This window comes from Neopelma chrysocephalum, unplaced genomic scaffold (genome assembly GCF_003984885.1).
Source record: "Neopelma chrysocephalum unplaced genomic scaffold, ASM398488v2 Primary Assembly neopelma1_97390, whole genome shotgun sequence".
Lineage (NCBI taxonomy): Eukaryota > Metazoa > Chordata > Aves > Passeriformes > Pipridae > Neopelma > Neopelma chrysocephalum.
The window spans coordinates 6,789,787-6,799,192 of NW_020926031.1; positions in this window are offsets into that span (position 1 = coordinate 6,789,787).

A 9,406-nucleotide genomic window follows, 5' to 3' on the forward strand; every position below is an offset into this window, starting at 1 on the left:
CTCCCTTTCTGCATATATATAATGAAGTGCTTTTTCAGAAAATGCAATGCAGTAATAATTTAATTTCCCTGTGTGTAGCTTTTCATAATTTTTATTATAGCTCATTCTAATTATACTTAATGCAGATATTTCTTCTGCAGAACTCTCTACTGATTTTGTTCTTATATCAATACCGTGTTACAGGCATCCATTTTCAACCAGTAATACAGTCCTAAGAGCACTTTAATTTGTAATGAACTGTTTCAGTTGCTAATTTAGATGCTATTGGCTTTTACCAAATCCTGCGTTAGATTGTGCTATGGAATAATTACTGTTTACTGTAAAACTTACCTAAATGGTTTAGGTTTTGAGCATTAGTCAGTGTACCATGGTGCTACACATCTGCTTAAGACAAATGTTTCGCTTTTGTGTGTTTGTTTGTGTAATTAGCTTATTGTATTACAAACCGTTTACATGCTGGAAGTTTAGCAGTTACTTTGGTGTGTACTTCTCTCCCTTCCTGCCAGATATATACTATACTTGAAAGCCTTTCCAATTTTTCAAGAATCAGGTCCCAAATTTTCTGTATATTTCTCTCTCTAAGGATTTTTTTCTCCAAAAGATTAAACCATGTCATACAGCCACATGTGGATTTACTCCTTGAGCCAAATTCTTTCCTGCAACTAATTCTTTGAATAAAAGACCCAATTGTAACCATTATCTCTTGGGACCACTAGATGCATCTTATTACAAAGAATCAAAGGCTGTTGTTTCAAAGCCATCAAACCTGTGAAAGGGAACACACTATTTATTAAACTTGAGAGTCCAACGTGTGTCTTGCCTTACTAATATGTGAGTCTCTATAGCTTAGGTTCTGCTTATTCCAGCCATTCCTTCTCCCTGCCTCACACACACACAAAACCAGTGGCTGGGAGGGTTTGCATTTTTAGCTCTTTTGTTTGTCAGTCTTGATCTCCATCTTTTTTATCAGTGAGTCCATGAATAAGCCGGGTTTCTTGTCAATGCAACCGTGTAATTTTTTGCTTTATGTTCTTTTATGGTGATTATGTGCATATTTCTTAGGTAGTATTTTAGCCCGGATCATTGTTTTGCCTTTCCCATTAACTGTTCTTTAGACAATAGCAAAAAATGTGCATAACCACTAATTGAATAGCATTAATTCAATAGCAGACAGCTATTCTCCAGCTGACTGGAAGTCTTCAGTGCAGTGTATTGGTACTCTGGCTAATTTGAAGCTATTTCTGCTGGCAGTGTTCAGTGTAAGAGAGATTTTGTTTGTTCTGCAGTATCTTACTCGAATGAGGCTTGCCTGGTAATCAGATCTTTTTCAGAAATTATGATAAGCATCACTCTGCAAAAGAACTGCATTTAGAAGTGTAATCCCCTCGTTTGTGCATAACTCCTCTACACAGGGACTTAGTAGCAGCAAACTTGTGTTGGTGTTTCTCTGACTTTCTCTTGTGTTGCCTTTGTGTGTGAAGCTGCAGAGAAGCGACACCAGGGGGCAGCAGAGGCATTTAAGAATGGCAAAAAGTTTTAGTTTTGTCCAAGAATGAAATTTACAAAGAAATCCTAGAAGAAAAGTGTGATTATTTGTTCATGACTCTTATTCAGCCAACTCTGAACAGATCTGAGGAGGTCAGAAATAGAGTATGTTCCTTCTGTTTTCCTAATTCCAAAGTTTTTTAAAAAAATCTGAATGGAAGAGTACCTCAAAAAGCATGTTTCCATGCTGGGTTTTATGAGGTAATTTGTTGGGTAGTCTTAACATATTGTAGAATAAACAGCCCTCCTCTCTTCCTTCCCACTAGCCCTGCAAATATGAATTTCAGAGGTGTCTGCTTGCCAAGCTATGCTGGGTGGTAGATTTGTCTGTTAGAAATACTACCTTGTCCCCATAATTTCTTACTTTAGAATGACAAATATTGCTGTCTCTTTCTTATGGATACAGGGTGAGGATATGTAAGGGTAAATTCAATGGGATGTGAGGAGTGTATGCCAGTAACTGCTAAAGTGACCACTCCTTACTACTTGTCTTTTCTGGCCTTCCAATTCAAGCAGCTTTACAGGCCATCAGCGACATAAATTTATTTCTAAACCACACTTTAAGGATGTTTCAATCCTTTTTAATCCATTCTTCAGAAAGACTGATTACTATGTACCATACATATAGTATGTGTATATATAGCTACATAAGGATTATGTATTCTAATCACATCCGGTTGGTGAATTACTGCTGAAATTAGGTGTTCTGCCCAGCACCAGAAATTCAAAACAGTACCTAATCACAAAAATAGTATGATTTACATGGTTTGTGATTGAGAGGGTTAATGAGCTGGAAATAAAACCACTGAAGTTTTCTAAAAGGAAAAACCTGGGGTTTCAAAATACCCTCTTATCTTTCTCTTTGTGGCCTTTTTAGCAAATGCATATGTTTAAAAAAACAAGGGGGGGAACAAAACTCTTTTTTTCTCTCCCTTCTATCCCTAAACTCAATGTGCAGACAGTCATTTTATTTTACTTGAACTGATGTTATTTGAACGGTAGACTTGGATTTATTTTGCCTGAATCTAATTTGTACTGAATGTTAAGTACAAGTTAACTGGAACTGTTGCCCATAATGGGGCATATTTGGGATATGGCCAGTGCAAAGTGGCAACATGGATATATGATGAAATACCTTTGTTTTTAAATGTGGTCTTGAGACTGAGAGTTGAATGACAGGATTTCTTCTTAGCAATCACCTGTCTTGGCAGTGATCATAGGTAGTTCGTTTTAGGGGACACTTAGGACTCATCAAAATAGATTGGATTAGCTTGAGATCCATCCAGTCCACCATCTATCTCCGGAAATAGAAGGTAACAGACACTTCAGAAGGTGCAAGAATTCTCTAACCAAGTATTTAGGAACAGGACACTGGAACTTACATCCTGTGCTAATGACTAGTCTGAATTGTGAAGAACTTCCTATCTCAGTGTACAGTATGATATTAATTTGGAGGTCCAAAAAGATCTAAAACTATTTTTGAATCTTGACTGATAGTTTTGCTCATTTATATTTATGGGTAATGTGAAAAGCATTTTCTTTCACTGCAGTTTTGAATTTCCTACCATTTTTAAATTGAAATTCGTTTGGTCTAGTGTAATGAGAAAGGAAGAACAGTGTCCCCTGAATATTCAGTATGTTCTGTCTTTGTATCGCATCTCCTCTTACTCATCTTTTTTATGGTAGTAATTCACTGTCTTTACAGATCCTTAATTATGCTTGCTGCCCTCCAAATCTCCTCTAATTTTGCATTATACTTTTCAGTCTTCCTCATCTCCCTGGTTCTCATTTTCCTGTACTGTATATTTAGCTATAAGGTACTGTTACAATGGAAGCCTCTAAAATTGTGATTAAAATAGTACCTGGTAAAATATGCCCAGGGTTCTTCCAATGAGGTACTGTAGAAATGCTTAGTATTATTAATCTCTGTAGTCTGGACAGGATGAAAATAGCATTAGAGTATGAGGAGAAAATGTAGGAAAGCTCTGCAATGGGAACATGTAGCTGAGTTCAGCACAATAGCTGTGCTTATGAGGAAGATGATGTGTGTGGTTTGTTACCCAGAACCAGAATGCCTATTTTTATGCCTTCACCACATCTGCATGTTGGATGCATGCAGTCTATTTATTGCAGTGGGTTGAGTCAAAGCTGAAATATCAGCTGCTAAAAGGTAGGCTCAGAAAATGTCATTTCTCTGCATATCTGGGTTTGGGATGAGCAAGTTACTTTCCACACACACCTCAATGGTCTAAGTAACAATGTGGAAGTGAAGAAAACCAGCCAGATCCTTTTTCCAAGTTTTGATCAGTAGAAGAGGAAACTGTTTTTCTCTCCTTTTCCAAAGTAGGGGAAGGAAATGGTGAGCTGTAGTCCCAGCTGCAGTACCACCTGATTTCTGGAGAAGCATCACTTGCCTCTGAGCTTCACTTTTTTTCTAGTCTTGTTCTTTTCTAGTCTTCTTATTCAATGCCTTGAATAAGCATTAAATTCACTGGGGTACAAAGAAAGGGCTGAAGTACTTTTTCCTTTCTTTCATTTGGATACTAAATGACTTGCAGTGCTATAAGCTTTAATCAAGTGTGACACCTTAAAATTGTTGATTGGATTTCTCTAGAGCCAGTTCACCCATACCTAGATAACTAGTTTTATCTAGAGAAATTACCTTAAAAAGTCAGTTTGTGGTATTTGCCAACATTTTCTTTAGTTTTGAGGTTCAGAAAAGAGAAAATACCTATGAATGCTTCTACAGAGGATACTGTTTTGAGGCCTGGGTTAGGCTTTATTACCACAAGAGCTTATCTGCTCTGGTACAGATTCAAAGCTGTATCCAATCTTGTCAGTCTTCAAAGGCACCCTCACGTGACTATTGCTGAAGAGTTGCTGGTCTGCTGGGGTGTGAAGTTATATGCCTGTTTGTCACACACTATGCCAGATTAAACCTGCTGCATGTAGGGCTGGCTACAGCCATTGTCTGCTGAATCCACAAGGATCTTACAGCACTGTACTGGGAGAAAGGTTACAGTTTGGTTTGCAGGCAGGAATGCTCTTTTCACCTATTGCTTTCCAAGTGAGACTTTAATGGCCAATCCCACTCTGTCCTAGAGATGGGTTTCAAATGATCTCATCCTAGTGATTTTCCAAGCCCAGGTTTTAGTAAAACGTATTTACTGCAGTGTTAATTTATATCCTGCATCTGAGACTGAAGAAAGTTTGGTAAGTTTCAGGTACTTTGGAAAAACATATGTTAAGATGTCTCCAAATTACCTTCTTGGAACTCTGGTGGTGTTTTTATTAAAGGTGATATAAGCTTTGAAATCTGGTGCTTTTCTGGTAAAAGCTGATTCTTTCATCAGACTTTGAACAGTGCATTCTGCTGGGTCAGTGCTTGCAAGTCACCAAAAATTGGGTTCACAGAGATAAATTATCTGAGAAAGAAAAATTGTTTATTTTGCCGTGACTGCAGCTCTTTAGATATGTTACATGTACATATTTGATGAGTAGCCTCACTTCTAGAAATAATTCCTTCTCAACTCAGTGTCAGTGCTTCAACACTGTTTGGTGCTTGTTCAGTGTTATAACATTTTTTGGGTACTTGCTGTGCAATTCTCATGTATCATCTAATTTCTTCTTTCACTGAGTTCTAAGCTGTTGCCATTTGCTCCAGCAGAGTACAGTTTTCAGTCAGTGAGCATCTTTATCATCGTGTCTGAACATTGCTGGTAGTAACACGGATGATCTGGTCTGGCAAAGAAAGGGAAGGGTAGTTGCTCCTTCTTATGCTCAAGAGAATCAAGAAGACCACTTAACTTTCTGTACTAATAATACAAACTTAGCAAATAATATTTTCTCCTAAAATTGGCAAGACAGATGCAGCTAGTTTTCTGATGTTCCAAGGGAGAGAATAGCAAAAAGTGCTCTCATCTGTAGAGCACCTGTCCTGTACAGCAGACTTTGAAACAATGCTGTGTGAAGCACATTAGATAACAGGTTATAAGGAATTCCAGATATTAGAGGTAGGCTGTTTTCTTTCCTTTTCCTTTCAGAACTTGAAATTGTCTTTGTATGAATGAAAAGCAGTCATGAAGGACATAAACTTTATTTGTATTTCCTTTCATTTTTCTACTCAAATTCACATCAGTTCCTTTCACCTTCCCTAATACTCCTCTTTTTTCTTCTCCTACCAGAATCTGTTTTATTCACAAGCAGAAAACAGCAGAGCAACAGTGCAGGAAGGAATGAACCCTGGACTCACCTTCAGTAAAACATAGGGTCATCAGAGAACTTTTGGAGGAATTTTGGCCAGTAGTGTGCATACAAGAGAGTGAAAAGATGGGGAACGACACAGCTCAGGATACGCAAGTTGAAGGAAGTAAAGGAACTGAGCTGACTTGGAGAAAAACTAGCAAAGAAAAAGCCTTAGGAGCACATCCTGGCCTGTCTGCATGCATGTCATGTTTGCATGTGAGCGTAGATATGCCTGTGTCTGGATTTAAAGCTTACTAGTCATGAGACTTAATTTATTTTTTTTTTATAGTTGTTTTCCAGTCTAATGGATATGTCTCTACAGTTTAAAATATTAGGCACAGATTCACATACATGCACGAGAAATGAATGAGCATGTAGATACTTCAACACGTGAAGCTCTTACACCTGCCTCCTCTTTGCAAAGGGTCTTTTGGAGATGTGGATTTTGGGAATTTACAGTCTCCTATCACATAAGTGTGATCCCCTGCAAGACTCGGGATACTTCCAGCCCTGAGTCCATAATGGCTATTCTGATTACAGATATACAAATGATGTCATATTGCATGGTTTTGTACAAAAAGCTGCGAGGAAGTGTTGCAGTTTCTTAAGGTGATAACACAGTACACTGCTGTGGCTCATTAAATATGCAGTAGTAGTAGTTTTAATTTCCATTTGGAAGCATTTTTCCCTGAAAATCTAAATAACTTTGGAGACCCAAACGACAATGGAATTCTAAAGTAATCCCTAAAGTATTGTGGAGTTGCTATGGAAACATGCAGGTGCTCAGACCAACATGGTAGACTAAAAAGATAATTTATAATTATCTGGAAAAAAATGAATTAAGCTTTTCCACGTGACTACTGTATGTATTGTCACAACTAGAGATGAAAAAAGGGCACCGTTATACAACAGTTGTTACTCTTTGGGGTTTCTGCCCCGCACCACTTTCCAGATCCTTGTGCTAAAAAGGAGTAAAAATATTTTTAAAAAGCATAGGCTTAATAACCATATGCTAGATTTGTGCTACTTCTAGGGAGGATTAGAGTCTCCTGGGCACAGAGGTACTTTAATTGTGTCTTTTGAAATAAATTCAATCAAATTGAGTTTATTGTTGATGGCAAGTATTTAGAAAGGCCATATGTGTGCAGTCACAGTCCAGATCTTGTGTGCGGGGCATTGGGGCAGCTCTTTCTGCAGACCCATCAGTATCTTAGCTAAGTGTGATATGCATTTCTAGGCACATATTCCCAAACTATGGTTTTTCCCTAAATCTGAGCCAGAGGTATCCAATTAGCAAAGTGGAGATGTTCTGTTCTGTTCCCATAATTTTTTAAAACCTTTTATCTCCTACTCAGGTTTTGAACAGCAACACTAGCTGGAAGAATTTAAGATTTCCATTTGACTAATGGCCTTTGGCTTAAATTTATTCTTTCTTCCCCATTTTTTAAATTAGCTGCAAATTTGAGGGGGGAACATTTGCAAAAGCTTAGTTTTACATTTTTTACTGAGGGCTGTGAGGCATGCAGGAAGGATGTTCCACAGTAAAGTTTGCTCTTCAGTGTTGAGGCTTTAGTCCTAGCCCTGCAGTCCTGGGTTCAGGAGGTTATTGCTGAGATTTTAAGTCAAGAACAGCAATGTGTTAAATACTACACAAGCTTTCAGGGGAAACCGAGACCCTGTTGCAAGACACAGGGAAGGCTTAGATCTGCAAAGTGGTTTATTGTGACTTCTTTCATTTCAAGCCTAATCCTTAGTTATTCTAGTTTGCCTGGAAAATCTTCCCTCTGTGTGACTGTTTTTCTGTATAATTTCTACTTCTATTCCAGTTGTGTCTACAGGCTCATTTCCTAGTCTGGCACAGAGCACTGAGTGGTGAGCTGTGCTGTTCCCAAAGTGGGATACAATCATAGCCTGAAAAATAATTTAAAAAAACAAACAAACAAACAAAAAGCCAAACCCAACACAACAAAATGTATTGAGAGGAAGAAGGGAAAAATGAGCCTCCCTTGAGAAATCCCTGTGGCCCCAAGGTAAGCCAGCAGTACAGCTCATGATGGAAACTGATTCTCTTTACAAACTTATACTGCCTATTAAGAGGACAATGGTTATCATCACATATGCATGTTTCCATACTTTATCTTATATGGAGATACAATCTAACTTCAGTCTAGATAGGACTAAATTGGAGCTGTAAATACACTCTCCTCTTCCCAGGAAGACACAGTGTACTCCCTGGGTGGTGCTTCTCCCACCTTCACTGCATGAGTGTGTTGGGTCCTACCTCAGCGATGTAATGACAGTATTTCAGCCCAGCTTCTCTGTGCTCTGAAAACCTGTTGTAACATGTAATTTTTCTGTAGGAGGTGGTTGTGTTCTCCATGAAAAGGGGTTACCTTATTCATTTTATGCCTTTAGCACTGTTCTCTATGGGTAAATATAATCTCCCTGGAGTCCTGTAAATTATTGAAGTGAAAAAGTGCAGACTCAGAAGATGAAAATTTCAACTAGGTTTAGTGAATAAATTTGCATGTTAAGTCAGGAGCTTTCCTTGTTTTCTGTTTTTTCTCTTAATAGTATCTTCTTTCTTGTCTATGCTGCACTGACAGAAACTGTTTAGTGAGGCTGCTTGTTTTCCTGTCCTTTTTCACTTATTTCCAAGTGGGATAGACACCCATCCAAAGGGGTCTTCACATTTGCAATTCTCTATTTAAAGGGAAAACTCCTTTTACAGTGTAATATAAGAAAACTATATGAGAACTTTTCCATAACAAAAATGAAATGAGGAAAAATCAACCAATTACAATTCTATTTTTTGATATAACTACTTAAGATATCTGTACATCATGTCTAAACACAGGAAAATTCTCACATTGCTTTTTCCCCCCTGTAAAATTCACCTTGATGATATAGTTTGCCTGTTCCAGCATATCTCAGGAGATGCTCCTTTGAGGAGAAACGACTAAAGTATCCTACTTGCATAACCAAAGTGTAAAATGGCAACAGAGAGCATGGCACCCCGATATAGGGGCAGGGCAAACTTCTAGTACTCTTTCTCTTTACATAATTTTTTGTTGATAAATCGATACATGAGGGTGAACAACTAATACAAAACACCTTATGAAGGTGTCTGTAAGCCATCTTCAGGTTTACAGCATACATAAATTAAAAAAATGTTAAATGGTACTGTGTAAGGTTTAGATGTTTTCTTCTGACCTACTAAAGCGCGAGGCGTTTTACCCCGGGAGATGACAATGGCATCGCTGCCCGTGACTGCGGGAGGCGAGGGCCACAGCACAGCCCAGGACAGCCGGACACCGCTCGCTCCGCTGCTGGTCGTCGCCTCCCGCTCCCCGGTCAGTCACCGCCCCCGCCCGGCCCCCCCGCTCCCGCAGGATCCAGGAGCGTGTTCCTGTTGGGAGGTGCCGGAGCACGGGCGGGGGATGCAGCCCCGCTGCCCCGATCCCGCCCGGGGGGAAGGTTCCAGCGGGAGGCGATCAGGGTGCTCGGAAGCCGCCTCGCCTGCCCGTGCTGCTCCGGGCCATGGCGGCGGGGGCGGGCCGGGGCGGGGCGCAGCTCTGACGGGCAGCCCGGCCCGGGGAGCCGCGGTAAACAGGAG